Below are 10,117 nucleotides of genomic sequence, written 5' to 3' on the forward strand. Positions count from 1 at the left end.
TGAACTGAAAATTCTGTACTGCTGTGTGGACTAATTAGCTGTTATATTCCTTTTGCTGTACAAACCTATCCATATATATGTGTTTATAGGATAGGTATATCATACACACACACACACACACACATATATATATATACCCTGCTTTTGTTTCTCTAAAGAGCCCTGCCTAACACACATGTGTGAATCAAAGAGCACAGAATTCTTCAAGTAAGTGCGAGAAAGATGGAGACAATGACTTCAAACGTGTCTAGATGTAGGTGGAGGATACATCAAGAACAATAACTTTACATTTAGATTTTTTGGTTTAATAAAGGCTTCTATGATTCTGTAGCAATACTTTTTGACTTACTGCCATATATATATATACAACAGAACTAAATCCTGCCTGGCCCAGCATCACCTGGTGATCACTGGAATACTTGATTTCATCCTTGTGGCTGCTGTGTCAATCCATCTCACTGAGGGTCTGTCTCTCTTGCTGTAGTTGGCCCTCCAGTTACCAAACATCATGCCCTCTTACAGAGACTAATCCCTCCCAATGGTATAGCCTCAGCAAATCAGACAATGTTTGTTGTGATCCATAAGAGCTCCGTTGACTAATTTTCATAAATAGATTGCCAGGTCTTTCTTCCTACTGACTTTGTTTGGAAGTGATGATGAAACCTGTCCACTCTGGACAATCCTGCTAGGTATTCAAAATACCAGTGCCACCGCTTCTAACCTCTTAGCAACGTGCAAGCCACCACAGTATGATAAACTGGTAGACAGAGGTGTATCTCTCTATCTGTCTATCTATAGCAATCGATCTGAAGTTCAAGGGAGGTTCACGTTGGAAATATAAATTTAGAAATCATAGCACATACTGAAACACGAAGAAAATCTTTTGAGAGGGAAAGAGATCACAGAATTGAATGGAACCCTGGGAATTTGAGCATGATGTTAAAAATAATAATAATAATAACAACAACAACACAACAACAAAAACACCACCCTGTGAGTTAGGAGGAAGCCAGGAGAGTGTAGACTATGGGGAGTTAAATGAAGAAACCATTTTAGGAGCCAAGTTGCACCAAAGGACACTGAGAGGTTGAGCAAGATAAGGACTGAGAATTGATGGGGGACTTGTTGACGTGAAGTCAACGATGAACTTGAGAAGAACAATTTCAGTGGAAGGGGGTAGGGGAGACAGCCCTACTATAGAGATGTAAGAGAACACAGGAATTCTTACCAGTGGATATAGTTAACTCTTTTGAGGAGTTTTGTTGCAAGAGGTGTTGTGAGAACAGGGAGGACAGCTGAATGGGGCTGTCAGTCAAGAGGCTTTGTTTCCAGTGTGGAAGATACTAAAGCATGTTTAAGTTCAAGGTAATGGAGCAATCCACTAGTAAAGGACCCTGCATGATGCAAAACAGAGGAGAAAGTTGCTAGAGAAATGTCCTAAACAGGTAAAAGATCAGATTTAGAGCACAAGAGTCCAGGTTGTCTTTAGATTGGAGTAGGGACAGGTCATCTGCAGCAACAGGACAGCCAGATAGTTAGGCATGTGTTCAGAAGGAGGGGCAGATACCAGTTCTCTTCTTTCTGCTTTAGCTGTTTTAATGAAACAGGAAGCGAGACCACGGGCCGGAAGTGAGGAGAATGGGGGAGGTGTTGGCGGTCTAAGAGACTGTTGTGAGGTTTAAACGAGATGACCTATGTAGGAGATATCTTTGCTTATAAATGTTACACTCCAACTGAAGTGAACTTCTCTACTGCCTTTGCGATGGCTGTTCATAGTAATTCTATCTTTAAAATTACATGCAGATAGTTTACTATGATAGTACCCTATGTTCAGTATAAAAATATGGAAAATGCAGACAAGTATCAAGTAAAAAATAGCATTCCTTTCCCCAAAGAAAGCAGTGACTCATATTTTGATGTAAATCCTTCCAGACCTTTTCCCTATGAATAAGACATAGTCTTCCCTGTATTCTGCTTTTCCGGTTAACATTATGTATCCACATTCCCCATGTCTTAAGACAGTGTGTTAGTCTAGGTACTTTAGAGAAACAAATCCACAGCAACTCATGTATAAGAGAGTTTTATGTAAAGAAAGTGCGCATCACGAAAACATCCCAACCCAATGCTGCCCAAGCCCACAAGTCCAACATTAACCCATTAACCCAACACCAGTCCAAAAGTCCTCCACCTCACAAAACAGAGGCAATGATGCCGACTGCAGGAGGAAAGCTGAGTCAGTGAACGAACAAGCATCTCAGCACTAGCAGGGGTCTCCACACGGTTGCTCCAGCACCCAGGGCTGCATCGGGATAGGTCCATGTAGCTTCTCCTTGGGGATGTCTTGTAGGAAGTCAATCTTGCAAGCTGAAGCAGGGAACTGCTAAGGCAGCTGCACCCTGATGCGACCATCACAAAGCAAGAGACCAGAGAACACCACCCATTTATCCCTTTGCCTTTCAATTAGCCCCAGATGTGATTATCGGCCAGGCTGGCACAATTAACTAACTCAGACAGTATCTGAAAATCTGATTTTGACTGAGAGCATGTGGATGTTCCATTGTTTATTTTAAATGCCCCTATTTGGGGTATTTAAGTTAATACCATTTTTTTTTACATTTAAAGTAACACTGCAATGAACACCCTTGGCAGAGAAACCTTTTTGCTCTGCTGAGCCCTTCAGACCATGTTCTTAGCCATGGCGTTCCTGGGCCCAAGGGTCAGAACCTTTTGAAGGTTCTGGATACATACTGCCAAACTACCTCCCACCACCGGTCCACCGACGTGCAGTGCTCGAGCCTTGCAGGAGAGCACCCTGGCACATCATACTAAAAACCCTTGCCCAGTTGGTATTGAGTTATTGCTTTAATTAGCATTTCCTTGAAGTCAAATGTCTCTTCATATGTTTAGTGCATTTGCATTTCTCTGGAATGCCTTTGTGCCAGGGAATTGGGCTCTAGGAAAAGTCTTTCAGTGGAAATATTTCTGCAGCAGAGGCAACTGTATGGATCGGGGCCTTTTTGCGATGTTTCTTGGACAAGGAACCCAGCTCCAGGCAGCCAGGGCTTGGTGTGACCTCACCCTGCAGCGACTCTTACTCATTTCCAGCCCCTTCCCGCCCCTAGGTGCCACCTGCATCTCAGGGGTGACTTTAGCAGAGACACCATCTACCAAGCCGGCAGTGTGCACTCCTGTCATTGCGAGGACTCCGGTTGCTTTAAAATTAAACGTTCGTCCTCACCCCTGTACCGAAGCCACTGCAGCTTTAGCACTGGTTTTCAAACTTGTCTCCCCCAAATACCTTTGACACTCATTTTATTTAATTGAGGGTCCTGCTTGTCCCTTTACATTCAGAGCATCAGATATCTACTGGAAAGAAGCTGCAGCCCCCAACTTATTCTGGCAATTTTTCTAGCAGACAGAAACCCTCTCTTTTAAGCAACTTATTTTATGGGAATGTCTTCCCTTTGACTCTCCTTTCCACATGCACAGACACACAGCACCTCCAGCTCCCCACCCCCCTCTACTCCTTCACCCACATCATATCACACAATGCACCGCACTGCCCACACAAACACACACCACATGCATACACACACCATGCTGTACCCATGCACTCTCATATACAGCACACAGTCATGCCTCGTCGAACATGCACTATCCACACACCACAAAAGCTAACACACCACACATACGTTTGACCTGCACAAGACTCATACCCACACACACCATACACATATGTGTAGATCGTTCACAAACACACATCACCACCACAAACACTAACTGCATTCACAGCGCCCCCTCTCACGTAAAGTGGCAGCGTTGAGGACATGAAGAAAGTGCACACCCTACTGAGTGGCACTATCAGAGAGGGAGGGGTGACACCCAAATGACCCTCTATAAAAATTTTGTGTAGTGTCTTAGCAGGAATTCATTATTTTTTATAAATATAATCCAGGTGTGAGTTATAGCGACAGATGCCCCTTTCATAGCCCAGTGTCCATGTAGCAGTACACTTGTTGTTGATGTCAGGTGCTGCCCAGTGACGTAGGACCCATAACAACCTCTACACAACAGGAAGAAACACTGTTCCTGTGCTTGGCAGCCACGGTGTCAACCCATCTTCTTGAGGGTTTTCCTCTTTTTCACCGCCCCTCTACTTTACCAAGCATGATGTCCTTCTCCAGGGGCTGGTCTCTCCCGACAACATGGCCAAAGTATGTAAGATAAAGTCTTGCCACTCTTGCTTCTAAGGATCACTCTGGCCGCACGTATTCTAAGACAGACTGGTTTGTCCTTTCGGCAGTCCACGTCACTTTCAACATTCTTCTCCAGCGCCACAATTCAAAGGCATCGCGTCTTCCACGGTCTTCCTTATTCAGTGTCCAGCTTCGACATGCATATGAGGCGATTGAAAATAAGCTGGCTTGGGTCAGGTGCACCTTAGTCCTCGAAGTCACACTCTTGCTTTTCAGTACCCTAAAGAGGTCTTGTGCAGCAGATTGACCCAATGCAAATAACTCATCTTTTGATCTCTTGACGGCTGCTTCCACAAGCATTGATTGTGGAACCAACCAAGACAGAATCCTTGACAGCTACAACTTTTTCTCTATATCTACAAAGTTCAAACTCTTGGCTAATTTACCGTTTGAGCCAATGCACCCTGGTCGGAGCGGTCCCCATCACCCAATCACAGCGAGGCTTTGAGACACGGGGTTTGTCTGCCCTCGCTGTCAGCATACGCTGCTGCTCGCATTGGCAGCTGGTGTTTGTCACATCACTGATTTTGTCAAGTAAGTAGTATTTGTGAACCTGCAATAATATTCTTGAAAATGAAGTGGTAATTAAAGGAAAAGAGGGAGAAAAAAAATCAAATAAGGCTTCCACTCAGTTGCTGATAATGCTGTAATTGTTAATGTGGTGATTTAATGCAGAAAGATCTTACAAAACAGTTTTGTCGTTAGTAGTCAAGAAATAATAGTTAAGCAGTTTACAGCTATATTTATCACATATTATTCTATGATTCACATTGACAATAAACATTACTGAGAATTCTGCATGATCTGGTACAAGGGGTCCATGGGGTGAGGGCGGGGGTGTTGACACCATGTTATCGAACTGAGTGACATCAACCTTGGCGACGCCACTGCCAACGTACACATCTCTTCTCCCTCCCCACTCCCCTGCTCTACCCTCCCACCCTTGAGCTTTAAAAAGCATCTGTGCTTCTCGGGGGATGAAAGCGGTGTTTGCTGCACTGATTACATTTCCTTCACAACAGGCATCAAAGCTGCTCCAGCCAGCTTACTTCCTGCTTACGAGGAGGGTAGAGAGGGGCTGGGCATGCTCCGGCCAGGGCTCTGGGCTGGAGCAGAGGATTCAATAAAGCTTAGTGAGTCGGTTGTGAGACAGTCACTTTAGTCCAGAGCAGGCCTTAGACTGAGAGACCTTCCCTCCACTAGCTCATTAAAATAGCTCATAGAATGCCCAATCTGGAACAAATCACATCTGGACAGGTGGTCAGGGATAGACAATAAGAACCTTGAAGCATTGACACTACTAATTTTCCTCCACTTTCCTCATTGAAGGCTAAAGAGATTAAAAAGAAAAATCCAGAGGTATAAAGAAGCCACAGCCATGTAGCTCTGCTAATTAGAAAGAGCAAATCTAATCAACTCTGATGATCAGCTTTAGGGATTATCTGTTGGTGTAAATGTTTTATGCCAGAGTGCTCCGCCACACCGCACCCGCTTCCTCCCCACCTGCGAGAGCCTTTTCAGAGACCTTGGGCTATTTTTAATGCCTGCCCTGGAAAAACACTATTTGGAAAGGAAACCTGCTACAAATGATCCCAGTTAGGCAATCTGGAGCCAAATCTAAATGACTTCCTGAGCACCCATGCCCTGGGATGATCCAGGCCATTGCTGTCCTTCCCGTCAGTTTGCCTGCTTGAAAATCATTCCCTCTTACCCAGAACCACCCAGCCACTTACACAGAGCCAATTATTGCAGCCCTCGATCGATGTCCAGGCGCAGTAGAGGTGGGAGAGCGCAGTGGTCACAACCGTGGGCTCCGGATTCAAATGCTTGAATCTTGGCCACAGACCCTCAGTCAAGGCCTCCTGCCTGTGACTCAGATCATGATCGCAGGATCCGCCCCGGGAAGGGGGGCGTGGAGGTGCTGCCCAGTGGCTGGCACACAGGAGGCTGGACCAGTGTGAGTTGCGATTCCGATTCCTACGCGCGCATTCAGCTTCCTGCCGCCGGGAGGCCTCTCAGAGGGATGCTCCGAGCGCTACTTGCTCTGAGGGCGCCTTGCGTAAGGCACAAGAAGGGAAGATCTTAGCAGCAGAGTTTTAAAAGATGTCTTACCCGTACTAAAGAGAGCAGCAGGATGTACCGGAGTTTGAATCGACCTGTTAGCAGCACCAGCCTCATGGGACAAACTCCGTGCGTGTCCGAGTGGGAAGCATGTGCCTGCTCTCCTCATACTTCCTGCCACCCAAACTCCTGTTTCCGTTTCTGCAGTTGATTCATCACGTAGAACGAGGTCTCTTTTCTCCATACATAAATTGGACAGTCATTATTACACTATTAATACCTGTTACTGCCAGTCAATCTCGCCAGGAGTAGTAACTTATCACTGTGTGTTTAGCTAAATGAGCCGGCGATGTTCTGGTTTGCAAAGGTCAGATTTAGCAGCGCAATAAAACCAAGAAGGACGTCTTGCATTTCCACAGTGCATTTATTTTGCAAGTACACAGGGTACCAGCAGCCTGCTCGCTGACCTCCTTTGGCCTTGAAAGCCTGGTGCTTGCTTTTGATTCTATGTGGGAGCCCCCCCCACTTTGGGGTCCCACATGCCTTAGGAAATCTCCGTGCACTGCGGGTCCGGCTGTAGCCACAGCTGCCCCAGGCGGAGCCAGATCTGGTGGGGAGCTGTGTTTCTGCAAACAAGTACTCTTGACCCCTAAGAGGCGGCGTCTTTATGATGGCCATTTATTATTTACAAAGCACTGCAGGTGGACACGGCATTTGATGAGACACAAAAGAAGAGGTCCCTGACCTGTGGACAGAGAGCTTTTATCCGGTCAGTGTTTCATCCATCTGAGCTGAGCAAGGCGAGCAAGGCTGAGAGCAGAGCGGGCCGTCGGAGACGACGGGGAAAGGAAGGCTCCCGAGCCAAGAATTTTAAGTGGGTGAAGTCAGGGCCGAAGCGGGCAACCTGAGGTACCACACTCGGCTCCCTCAAAATACAAACACCCCAACCCAAACTCCCTGCCATCCAGTCAGTTCTGACTCAATGCAACCCTATAGGGCCAGGTGGATTTCTGACTCTGGATTTCTGAGAGGGGGACTCTTTACAAAAGTAGAAACCTCATCTTTCTCCCGTGTCACAGCTCCGGTGTGAAGAGAAGAATTCTGCTCCGGCGCCTGGGAGGAAGGAGCCCTGGTGGTGTAGTGGCTACTCACTGGGCTGTTGAGCGCACATGGACAGCAGTTCGAAACCACCAGCTGCTCTGCAGGAGAAAGAGGAAGCTTTCTCCTTCTGTGAAGGGTTACAGTCTCGGGATCCTACAGGGCGGTTCTTTCCCCTATAGGGTCACTATGGATTGGAATCGACTCGTGGCAGTTAGTTTGGGTTTATTGTATTTTATTTTTTCAGCCTTGGAAGAGCGGGGGAGACATAAGGAGAAAGACTAAGGAGAGACACTCAGGTGACCCTGAGTGCCTCCTATGTCAGCACGCACCTCCTGTCTCTAACTCCTCCGTAGTTACCTCCTTCTGATTCGCTTGTTTGGGGAGTGGCTGTGGCAGGGAGGAGCATTAGTCAGCTTTTAATCACGGTGTTATTGTTGCTTTGAATGCACTGGGCAGGTTCATTCTCCTCTGCCTTTGAGAAGGGTCAATATCAGGGTGTTTGGACCCTTAATCTTCAGTCACTGGCGCTCTAGTGACCAGTGGTCACACACTGGGTTGCTAAGTACAAGGTTAGCAGTTCGGAACCATCCTCAGCTTCTTGGGAGAAAGATGAAGCTTTCTACTCCCGGAAAGAGTTACAGTCTCAGAAACTCACAGGGGCAGTTCTCCGTCCCTTAGGGTCACTGTGAGTCGGCGTTGCCTTAACGGCAGTGAGTTTGTTTCTTTTTGATCTTCACTCAGGGGCAGTGGTGTTTCAATGGTAGAATTCTTGTCCTTCATGAGGGCCACTCAGGTTTGAACCCCGGCCAATGCGCCTCAGGTGCAACCTGCACCCACCTGTCAGGGGAGGCGAGGATGCTGAGCAGGTTTCAGCAGAGCTTCCAGACTACGATGGACTAGGAAGAAAGACTGGCAGATCTACTTCTGAAAATCAGCCAGTGGAAGCCGGGTGGTTCACAATGATCGGATCTGCATCGCATCCTGGGTATGAATGATGCGTGACTGGGCAGCCTGTCATTCCACCAGGCATGGGCTCTCCAAGTTCAGGGCTGACTTGATGGCATCTAACAACAACAACAACAACACAAGAACAACAACCTTCAACCGGGCCCTTACTCTTGGTCAACTACATGTCTGTATCTATCTTGGCCAGGTCAGTCCTAATGCAACCCCACCCCCACCCCCAGTCCCTTGTACCTTCCCACCATCACTGGCCTGCATTCATCCACTAGGCCCTTGCCAGATACCCACTGAGTTGTTCCCAGGCCCAGGCCTTGCCTCTCAGAAGCCAGAGAGTCAGAGCTGAATGGAAGCAGGAAGATGAGAAGGCAGAAGGTTTGGTGGTGTGGGCACAGATGCCCTTGGGCTTTCAGTCATTGGTTTGAAAACACTCAGACGTTTCCACCCCCTGGGACAAGGGCTCATGTCCTGGGGAAGCTCAGAATTTCAGCCTTACCCTGGGCTCCGGAAAAAACTGATCACGCCCTTGGCATGGGATTCTTCCTGCTCAGAGCTCAGGGCTTAGTCCAATACCAGACAAGTTTTGCAGCCAGAAACAGATAGAAATTTGGCCGAGTAGCTCTAGTGAAAGTAAAATAGATTCTGTAATGTACCAAATATGCACCAGATGGCTCTGCTTCCTACCAGCTGGTAAGGCAGGTTAACAAAGCTTATTGCCCTCCATCATCACCATCGCCATTATCATCACCATCATCATCATTATAATGACCAAATTTGATTACAAGCCCTCTGCTCTGGTACTTGGTATTCTCCAGGGCCCTCTGATTCTGGGTGTTCAGCTGAAAACATTCCCTCCCTCCCTCCCTCCCTCTTTCCTTCCTCAGCCTCCACATAACGATGGGGTTGTGGTCTGGATTATTGCTTTTCCCCACAATCCCCTCTTTCCCTTTACCTCCCTGCATATCCCAGTAACACTCTCACCCTGTTTCGTCATCACACGCCTTTCCACACCCCGACCAGGGTCTCTCAAAGTCAGGACTCACACCCACCAGACCTCCATCCTCGTCCTGCGGACATCGGGGTGCTGGCGCCCAGGGGCTCCATCCGGGCATTCTAATGCTTCCGTCTTCCCTGGAGATGCCGGCTTCAGTCACCTTCTGCTCACTGCTTGGTGCCCTCTCTCCTGACTTGAACTACCACCTGAAAGCAAGTGATTCCCAAGTCTACGTCTCTAGATCTATATCGAATCTTATTGAACAGCCAATAAGACTATTTTGGGGTTCCCATTGGCCCTATCCATTTCGAAAGCATTTCTCAGATCCAACAGTCTCTCCATTCCCGCTGTCTTGAACCAGGTTAGCATCATTCTCATTCAGTCTTCGGCACGAGCCTCTGATCTTGTTTTCCACCTGCCTTGTCTTGTCGATTCAAAGCCACCTTCTACGTTGCACCAGGCTATTTCTAGAAACAAATGGATTGCATCATTCCGGCCCTTACATACTTCCAACTCCCAGAATCAAGGCAACCTCCCTAGCTTGCCGTACGAGGCTTTTTTTTTTTTTTTTCATGATCAGGTCACATTCTCAGCACATCACACTCCCTCACCTCTGCCCTTGGCCCCTCTCAACAGACACACCGACCCTGTCCCACTTCCATGCCTTTTCCCACGCTCCTTCTCTGCACACACTGCTCCTCTCCCAACCGCCGCCCCCCCCCCCCCCCCCCCCCCCCCCCCCCCC

The sequence above is a fragment of the Echinops telfairi genome, unplaced genomic scaffold (genome assembly GCF_000313985.2).
Source record: "Echinops telfairi isolate 266 unplaced genomic scaffold, ASM31398v2 ScPeMD7_443;HRSCAF=831, whole genome shotgun sequence".
NCBI lineage: Eukaryota > Metazoa > Chordata > Mammalia > Afrosoricida > Tenrecidae > Echinops > Echinops telfairi.